Source organism: Dendronephthya gigantea, unplaced genomic scaffold, assembly GCF_004324835.1.
Source record: "Dendronephthya gigantea isolate DGI-Jeju-01 unplaced genomic scaffold, DenGig_1.0 001011F, whole genome shotgun sequence".
In the NCBI taxonomy this organism is placed as follows: Eukaryota; Metazoa; Cnidaria; class Anthozoa; order Malacalcyonacea; family Nephtheidae; genus Dendronephthya; species Dendronephthya gigantea.
The window spans coordinates 2,147-12,104 of NW_021164021.1; the positions used below are offsets into that span (position 1 = coordinate 2,147).

Sequence of the window (9,958 nt, forward strand, 5' to 3'; positions counted from 1 at the left end):
CTGTAATTTACTTTGAGCTGTATTTGTTATTTCTTTTGCCTCAGCTTTAGGCAGAAGAAAAGTTCCATCAAAGTGGAGTCGTTTTTTAAAACAAATTTGGAAAATACAGTTGAATTATATATTGTTAAGACAGTATTTCGTTTGTCCTGTGTAAAGAATGTGAGATATGACAGTAAATGACAAATTTTTCGTCTCAGTGATGACGAACATATCACATCAATGTCAGAATTCAGCGTCTATAAAGAAACTCCTCGGATTAAAGTGAGTTATGTTGTTAATAAAATTTTTCTAAGAGTCTATCCTTTTTCTCATTTTAAAATCGTTTTGACACTGTCAAATTTAGGATCCTGTTCAAAGAACGCTGTGTTTCTTAGAAAGGTGTCTTTTGGAAAGAGATCCCGCGACGTACAATATCGTCACCCTTCATCCCCTTAGCTCATTAAGTCATGCGACATTCCATGTCAGTTCCAGTAATTGTTCATGTCTGACCTTGAAAAAAAACACTCCAAACACTCCAAACACTCCATGTCTTCTGACCTGGATTCACGTTTACTGCTTTTATTGTCCTTTTTATTTCACGTTTCCATTTTGAACATGTCCAATTGCAAAAAAGTATCCAGCCGAGTTAAAATACTTTTATTTTTGTAGTTACTTTCCAGAATTTACCGTATATACCGTATAGAATATTATAGTTTTCAAACTTTTTTTGCTGTCAGATATTTTCAAAATTTGCTATCGAAACCATCCTCAGTTGTTGGGGCGGAATACACAAGCGGTCGGCTGAGAAATTACTCGTCTCCTGACAGGTAGTGTAAGAAAGCAAATTTTGTATGAAGCTATAAAAAATATTTCTTGTTTTGAATGTTTGTATTTCACTCAATCTGGGATACATTATTAACTGGTTTGCTAGACGGTGTTAGAGCCAGTTGAAACGGAGGTGTTTGCGTAAAAACGACCCCAACGAAGAAAAGTACTGTACGCTTATTCATAGATGATTGAGCGAAAATTATGGTCAAAATTTTCCTGATGAAAATCTTGTACTGCTATGATTACCCTAAATACGATCCCTCATTTCATTCTCCTGCTGACGTATGTGATCTCATATAACACACCAACAATTACACTTCTCGTCAGGTATCAGGCAATAGCATTATTCCTATTAGCCAGTTCAATACATTACATACAGCAAAAAGAGAATTGTTTTTTTAAGATGATATATTTTTCAAGGTTATCGTTGGGGTCCATTGTATAATGTTGTTGACGAAGAAGTAGAAAGCAGTAATTTAAATTCCTTGCTGCGTCTCCAGGTGAAATATTTCTCTTTTTATTTCACTTTAAATTTTTGAAATATCTCCAAAAGCTTATATTGTCTTATGACTGGTTCCTTGCAGGAAATTTAAACGAGGCTGTGTACAGATTTAACTGCAATATTTCCTACTGCGGTCTACTTCATGCAGTCACCCAAGACGTAAGTTGACAACTTCTTATCTTGTACTTTTCTGCAGACAAAATCCTGTGTAGAGAATATTATTGCCTTTTTATTGAGTTTTAATGTTCTGTCAAAATCTGGATTAAGGCTGTTTTCCACTCACGTGTTTTTTATACGCACGTACACGCACGTAAAAATCTAAATCCTTGTTCAATCTACCTTTGAAAGGACTAAGTGAATAAATCGACCTACAATCATGTGCAAAAATTATTGGGACACGGTCATGACACCTAGTATCTACCCCCTCTACCCCCAAAACAATGTTGTTTCTATGATACCAAGCCATTTGATTTGCCGAAAATATCACTCTCAACATTGTCAAATGGGGAAGGGGGGGATAGTAAATAGTTTAACAAAATTCGTGACATAATAGTTGTCAAAATGAAAAAAAATGTGATTAAGATACGTAAAGTTTCATAATTTTTGCACATGATTGTAGATGCACGTTAATTAATAAAAATTTAAAAGCATTTAAATTCTCCGTATGTGTACATGCGTATAAAAAACGCGTAAGTAGAAAGCAGCCTTTAGTGTAAACTAAGCGATTGCTAGGCTGCATAGTTACGCCAAATGAAAACATTTGCCCATTTCGGCTTCTAATTGAAAACATTTAGCAGGGTTTAAAACGTCTGCAAACAACACGGTACATTTAAACTGGTTTATCCAGTATAGGCAAAGAGTATGGTTTTAATAAAAATACCCTAACCTGCTACTGTTCTGTACACAAATGTAGACAAAACACTAATAGTACTCCCTAAAAACCACCGTAACTCCAGCCTAGTCCCAGGCCTCTCATTGCGCGTGTTTTATATTTCCGTCACGTCACCGAATGAAACGCGCACGAGAGGCCTAACACAAAATATTTTCTAATCTTAACGGCCCATTTACACGTTTCATTCAAACGTTTGTATGAATATTTCGACTCCTGGCAGTATAATTAATATCCTGTAACTTATTTCAAGCAAATATTTGACTAACGACGTCGAGCAAGGCCAGTTAACCGCGTCGTAGATCGCAAACTAACCTCAATACAGAAAATGGGGATAAAAAGTCCCCACATTAGCCAAAATACAAAACATTTTGTTCTAGGCCTCTCAGTTCCCGCCTCGCCGCGTATAAGGAACGTTAAGAGGCCTAGGGACTAGGCTGCGGTAACTCTGGTTGCAGAGTTGACTGGGTCCGAATCCATGAAATGGTAGTTTTGAAATTTTCTCGCTAGAAGTACAGCTGGAATATTAAGTCTTTTAAACTCCAATATATATTTCAAACGATTTTAAATATTTTGTAGGACTTTTCTCGGGGAATAAAGAAAGACTTATCATTAATGCCATCACAATGCTCATTGCTCACGAAGGTATTGTATATCTTTGCCAATAAATTTATTTAGTGTTCAACCCTAAAATATACATTATCTGACTGCTATTACCTTCACAGGTGTTCTATATATACATAAAATAATTAAAAAGTTTCGTCTATTTTCAGGAGACCAAAACAAAATATGAGATAAAGATCTCGAAGCACTGTTTCACGATTTGAGAAGTTGGTTTCGATCAAAAGCAGGTTTCGCGCTTTCACAACGCTCACTAGGTGAGAAACGTTTATCTTTAACTGCAAAACATGCTGTTTACACAACCAGTTCACTTCCGTGAGAAGGTTGGTGTGAAAACTGTGAAAGCTTTGAAGAGGAATAATGAAGCCGTGACTCACGCCGCTGTCGACATGTTGTGCGTGCTCTATGGCAGGTAAAGACAGGGCTTTTCTTTAAGTGGCCAAAATGGTCAGACCGGACATATTTAAATTTAAAAAAGAGTATTTCGTTCAGAATATAGCGGCGAAATTTCCGAGCTAAATAGATGCAAGAAACGAAATACGTAAACTCAGCCAACTTTGAAATTTGCATGTTAACAGGATCCAATTTTATCGAAACCAATTCTGTTGTTTTATATAGCCAAGGCACGATAACTATGACATTCGACAAGAACAGGTAAACAAAAGCTCTCTGTTATCCTGTGAAAAATTTCCAAGCAGTTTGTTAGGAATTCTCACGATAAATGTGGTAAGATGTGTGGTTTTGGTTGCCTATAATCTATGCTGAACCAATTCATTTTATTTTTCAATCCCTCTTGTATGTATATAGCCTTGTTTTGGAAGAGAAATTCCCTTGCAAAACTCAGCAAGTGATTTGTAGCAACTGCCTTTGTAATTTGGACTACCTTTCTAATTAACACAGGAAATAGATTAACCATGAAAACTTTTGTTCTAGAATCGTTCCACTGGGGTTTTAGGTATAAGTGGATTGCTTGATTTTTTGACGTTTGCTCTGTGTCCTCCTTATAGGTGAAGTTCAAGTTGCTTTGCAATATATCAAAATAATGTGGGGGGTGAAGTTGGACATTCATGTTAAACTAATAGTAAGGTGTGATTGCTTCTAATATTTTGAATCAATCATGTGGTCTGTTATAATAAATCGACTATTGCATATTCCTCTTAGTGAGACAACAGACGATGAACAGTTTGGGAAATTACTGGAGAAAGTTGCAGGTATGCTACAAAGAGATTTGAGGAGTTTTCATTCAACTTGCCTTCTTAGTAGTTTATAGCTCTTTGACTGACGTTGAGAGTTGATTAAATTGCCTTTCTCTCTTTACATTTTTAGTGAAGTCTACCACGACCACTAGCTTGACCTATGCATGGGAGCAACTCATGAAGTCTGTTATTTGTGTGTCTAGAAATCGGTCATTGCATTTATCGATTGTTCCAGGTAGGTTTACGATAAAACGGCAATAAATAGTACCAATTTTACCATTTCTTCGCTTATGTATGTTTTACTATTGCCCCGCTAATAGTTCTTACCAATCGTGGTTTTGAATTCGTTCCTCAACAATTTCAGCATCCGTCGACAACAATTGTGAAAGGTGCTGGTATGGTTCTGAAGGCGATAATCGAGGTACGTTTTATTCATTCATTGATCCATTCAGAATTTTCTGCTTTTGACGAACGTCATTTATAATGCTCTGCCCTTTTTTAGCTCTGATGAATGTACATATTAGTTCAGTTGATATTTAAGAGGTTTTAAAGCGTCTTAATTTTGAGAAGTATTATACACACTTCAATTCAAGCCAGGAACAGTTGATGGAAAAATGAGTCAACTATAGATCCTCCGGCAGGAATCGCTTTTGCGATGCCGGTGCAATGCTCTTGTCACTGAGAACGTATAGTTGACTAATTTTTCCATCAACTGTTCCTGGCTTGAATTTGAAGTGTGTATAATACCACACGAAATTAAGACCCTTTAAAACCTCTAGAATATTCCTGCACCGTGTGAAGTGCCTAAAATCATCTGTTGATATTTATTTAGAACTTCACTTTAGGAAGCTGATGAAGAAACCGCGGCAAAAATACAAGATTTGGCGCTTGCCAAGGGCGCTCTACCAAAACACTTACGCATGGCCATGATTACGCAAAGCACTGATAGACGTTCGCTACTGAACAGGTGCGAATTAGTGTGATAAATTAACAAATTGTTGCAGATGTATAGCCTCGATTCCATCCGGAGGACCTGAGTTGTATTTTAGCAACATTCTTAGATTCATCTTAAAACTTGTGATTTTATAATCCTCTATATACTAGCCATCTGTAAATAGTTCAATTGAGACTAACAAGCATACTCCATAAGTAATTTATAATCTTTATTGTTGGCATATAGGCAATTGAGTGGACATCTAGTGGCTCTCTGGACAACAGGTCATCCAAGAGCAATGGCATTACTTGTGAGAATAATGTTCGTATTAAAGCAGTTATAGTTTTTAATGTCTAAAATATACAATAAAGTTTAAATGCGGGATTTCCTGTTCGTAAGTTTTGGTTCATAAACCATTATGTAATAAATTTGAATACGATTTTCACAGCCTGCTGGTTTGCTCTATTACCTTGAAAGCCCTGACGAGGTAGGAAATCTTTGAGAATTTTTTGCGAGGGCCATTATTTACATAAACCCATTGCAGTGGTTCTGACTAACCAATCATAATAGTGACTAAGTGGTATCAACTGCTTTGGTAACTAAACTCCATCATTCATCCTTATACTGTGCCAACTGCCCCACTGACGAAATAATTAAATAGTAATTCATTCAGAAGTGTAAAACCTTTTTGTAAAGAAGCAATTTTGTTGGAAAGTTTTTATCTTTCCTTCAGCCACCGGAGACTAAAGAAGATCATTTATCAATTCGTGACAATGTAAAGCTTGCAGAGTACGTTTTAAAGCAACAATCGTGTTCCAAAATTTCATGATGCATGCTTGTATGTACGTATAAGCCTGTTATTTCACGCGCTATACTTGTCTGTTACAGCTCAGGAAAAGCGAGAGGAACGTCAAGGAATCAACTTGAAGGATATCCCTCGCATTGGAGACAAAAATAGGATTCAAAGCCAGGAGAGATGTGAGAATTTAAATCCAGTTGTTTTATTACAAGTAAGTGTTCATATTAAGAAAATGGGAAATGTTCTAGTCGTTTGAAAGATGAAAAAGCAATGGTATTTAAACGGATCTTTTTTACAGATTCAGTCAAGATCTGACAGCGTACAACCTGATTTGGAATTACAAGGTGAGTCTCGAAGTTAAAGTTAGTTTCCATTGAAAATATAGGAAATGAAAAGGTAATAGAGAATTTCCTGTCGCTATGAGTATAACAAGACAATTCAATAGTCCTGACCTCTTTCTCTAAACTGTTGTCGTAAAAGAGTATGAAAAAATTTCTTTTGTTTTCAATGTGACAGACGCGAGAGGAACTTCTGGGGCTCTCGAATCTGAGATGCGCAAATTTGCAATGGAAAAAGACCTGAGTGGAAACTACGTTGTTTTTTGGAATCACCTTTAGTTTGAAGTCCTGCATGAATGTTTAGCTGATCAACTGAAAATAGGTTAGTGATAAGCCTTATACTGCTCTAGCTTTTTAACAGTTCTTCTTAAAGCGCCCCCCCCTATCCCTTGATCGCAATCAAACTCAGTAACGTATCTCTCCTATCAGGCGACTATTATTTGAGAGTCTTGTTGGAACAAAACGACGGGGAGACGCCGATAACAAATGTGTGAGTCCACGACATTTATCTATCAGGATTTGCAAATATTCAAACTACTGTCTTTTCACAACAGTTGATATTTAAGAGGTTTTAAAGCGTCTTAATTTTGAGAAGTATTATACACACTTCAATTCAAGCCAGGAACAGTTGATGGAAAAATGAGTCAACTATAGATCCTCCGGCAGGAATCGCTTTTGCGATGCCGGTGCAATGCTCTTGTCACTGAGAACGTATAGTTGACTAATTTTTCCATCAACTGTTCCTGGCTTGAATTTGAAGTGTGTATAATACCACACGAAATTAAGACCCTTTAAAACCTGTAGAATATTCCTGCACCGTGTGAAGTGCCTAAAATCATCTGTTGATATTTATTTAGAACTTCACTTTAGGAAGCTGATGAAGAAACCGCGGCAAAAATACAAGATTTGGCGCTTGCCAAAGCGCTCTACCAAAACACTTACGCATGGCCATGATTACGCAAAGCACTGATAGACGTTCGCTACTGAACAGGTGCGAATTAGTGTGATAAATTAACAAATTGTTGCAGATGTATAGCCTCGATTCCATCCGGAGGACCTGAGTTGTATTTTAGCAACATTCTTAGATTCATCTTAAAACTTGTGATTTTATAATCCTCTATATACTAGCCATCTGTAAATAGTTCAATTGAGACTAACAAGCATACTCCATAAGTAATTTATAATCTTTATTGTTGGCATATAGGCAATTGAGTGGACATCTAGTGGCTCTCTGGACAACTGGTCATCCAAGAGCAATGGCATTACTTGTGAGAATAATGTTCGTATTAAAGCAGTTATAGTTTTTAATGTCTAAAATATACAATAAAGTTTAAATGCGGGATTTCCTGTTCGTAAGTTTTGGTTCATAAACCATTATGTAATAAATTTGAATACGATTTTCACAGCCTGCTGGTTTGCTCTATTACCTTGAAAGCCCTGACGAGGTAGGAAATCTTTGAGAATTTTTTGCAAGGGCCATTATTTACATAAACCCATTGCAGTGGTTCTGACTAACCAATCATAATAGTGACTAAGTGGTATCAACTGCTTTGGTAACTAAACTCCATCATTCATCCTTATACTGTGCCAACTGCCCCACTGACGAAATAATTAATAGTAATTCATTCAGAAGTGTAAAACCTTTTTGTAAAGAAGCAATTTTGTTGGAAAGTTTTTATCTTTCCTTCAGCCACCGGAGACTAAAGAAGATCATTTATCAATTCGTGACAATGTAAAGCTTGCAGAGTACGTTTTAAAGCAACAATCGTGTTCCAAAATTTCATGATGCATGCTTGTATGTACGTATAAGCCTGTTATTTCACGCGCTATACTTGTCTGTTACAGCTCAGGAAAAGCGAGAGGAACGTCAAGGAATCAACTTGAAGGATATCCCTCGCATTGGAGACAAAAATAGGATTCAAAGCCAGGAGAGATGTGAGAATTTAAATCCAGTTGTTTTATTACAAGTAAGTGTTCATATTAAGAAAATGGGAAATGTTCTAGTCGTTTGAAAGATGAAAAAGCAATGGTATTTAAACGGATCTTTTTTACAGATTCAGTCAAGATCTGACAGCGTACAACCTGATTTGGAATTACAAGGTGAGTCTCGAAGTTAAAGTTAGTTTCCATTGAAAATATAGGAAATGAAAAGGTAATAGAGAATTTCCTGTCGCTATGAGTATAACAAGACAATTCAATAGTCCTGACCTCTTTCTCTAAACTGTTGTCGTAAAAGAGTATGAAAAAATTTCTTTTGTTTTCAATGTGACAGACGCGAGAGGAACTTCTGGGGCTCTCGAATCTGAGATGCGCAAATTTGCAATGGAAAAAGACCTGAGTGGAAACTACGTTGTTTTTTGGAATCACCTTTAGTTTGAAGTCCTGCATGAATGTTTAGCTGATCAACTGAAAATAGGTTAGTGATAAGCCTTATACTGCTCTAGCTTTTTAACAGTTCTTCTTAAAGCGCCCCCCCTATCCCTCGATCGCAATCAAACTCAGTAACGTATCTCTCCTATCAGGCGACTATTATTTGAGAGTCTTGTTGGAACAAAACGACGGGGAGACGCCGATAACAAATGTGTGAGTCCACGACATTTATCTATCAGGATTTGCAAATATTCAAACTACTGTCTTTTCACAACAGTTGATATTTAAGAGGTTTTAAAGCGTCTTAATTTTGAGAAGTATTATACACACTTCAATTCAAGCCAGGAACAGTTGATGGAAAAATGAGTCAACTATAGATCCTCGGCAGGAATCGCTTTTGCGATGCCGGTGCAATGCTCTTGTCACTGAGAACGTATAGTTGACTAATTTTTCCATCAACTGTTCCTGGCTTGAATTTGAAGTGTGTATAATACCACACGAAATTAAGACCCTTTAAAACCTCTAGAATATTCCTGCACCGTGTGAAGTGCCTAAAATCATCTGTTGATATTTATTTAGAACTTCACTTTAGGAAGCTGATGAAGAAACCGCGGCAAAAATACAAGATTTGGCGCTTGCCAAGGGCGCTCTACCAAAACGCTTACGCATGGCCATGATTACGCAAAGCACTGATAGACGTTCGCTACTGAACAGGTGCGAATTAGTGTGATAAATTAACAAATTGTTGCAGATGTATAGCCTCGATTCCATCCGGAGGACCTGAGTTGTATTTTAGCAACATTCTTAGATTCATCTTAAAACTTGTGATTTTATAATCCTCTATATACTAGCCATCTGTAAATAGTTCAATTGAGACTAACAAGCATACTCCATAAGTAATTTATAATCTTTATTGTTGGCATATAGGCAATTGAGTGGACATCTAGTGGCTCTCTGGACAACTGGTCATCCAAGAGCAATGGCATTACTTGTGAGAATAATGTTCGTATTAAAGCAGTTATAGTTTTTAATGTCTAAAATATACAATAAAGTTTAAATGCGGGATTTCCTGTTCGTAAGTTTTGGTTCATAAACCATTATGTAATAAATTTGAATACGATTTTCACAGCCTGCTGGTTTGCTCTATTACCTTGAAAGCCCTGACGAGGTAGGAAATCTTTGAGAATTTTTTGCGGGCCATTATTTACATAAACCCATTGCAGTGGTTCTGACTAACCAATCATAATAGTGACTAAGTGGTATCAACTGCTTTGGTAACTAAACTCCATCATTCATCCTTATACTGTGCCAACTGCCCCACTGACGAAATAATATAACATAGTAATTCATTCAGAAGTGTAAAACCTTTTTGTAAAGAAGCAATTTTGTTGGAAAGTTTTTATCTTTCCTTCAGCACCGGAGACTAAAGAAGATCATTTATCAATTCGTGACAATGTAAAGCTTGCAGAGTACGTTTTAAAGCAACAATCGTGTTCCAAAAT

The 9,958-nt window shown here is 36.6% G+C and overlaps 2 long non-coding RNA genes across 2 annotated transcripts; both read left to right on the plus strand.

Annotated features, from left to right (window-relative positions):
• Nucleotides 1-4,941: 4,941 nt before the first annotated feature.
• On the plus strand, nucleotides 4,942-5,436 carry LOC114544880. Its single transcript, XR_003690655.1, has 3 exons — nucleotides 4,942-4,982; nucleotides 5,196-5,270; nucleotides 5,398-5,436. It is a non-coding gene; the product is annotated as an uncharacterized LOC114544880 (long non-coding RNA).
• A 1,109-nt stretch (nucleotides 5,437-6,545) lies between these two features.
• Nucleotides 6,546-7,317, plus strand: LOC114544879. Its single transcript, XR_003690654.1, has 3 exons — nucleotides 6,546-6,576; nucleotides 6,944-7,077; nucleotides 7,291-7,317. It is a non-coding gene; the product is annotated as an uncharacterized LOC114544879 (long non-coding RNA).
• The last annotated feature ends 2,641 nt before the right edge of the window (nucleotides 7,318-9,958 follow it).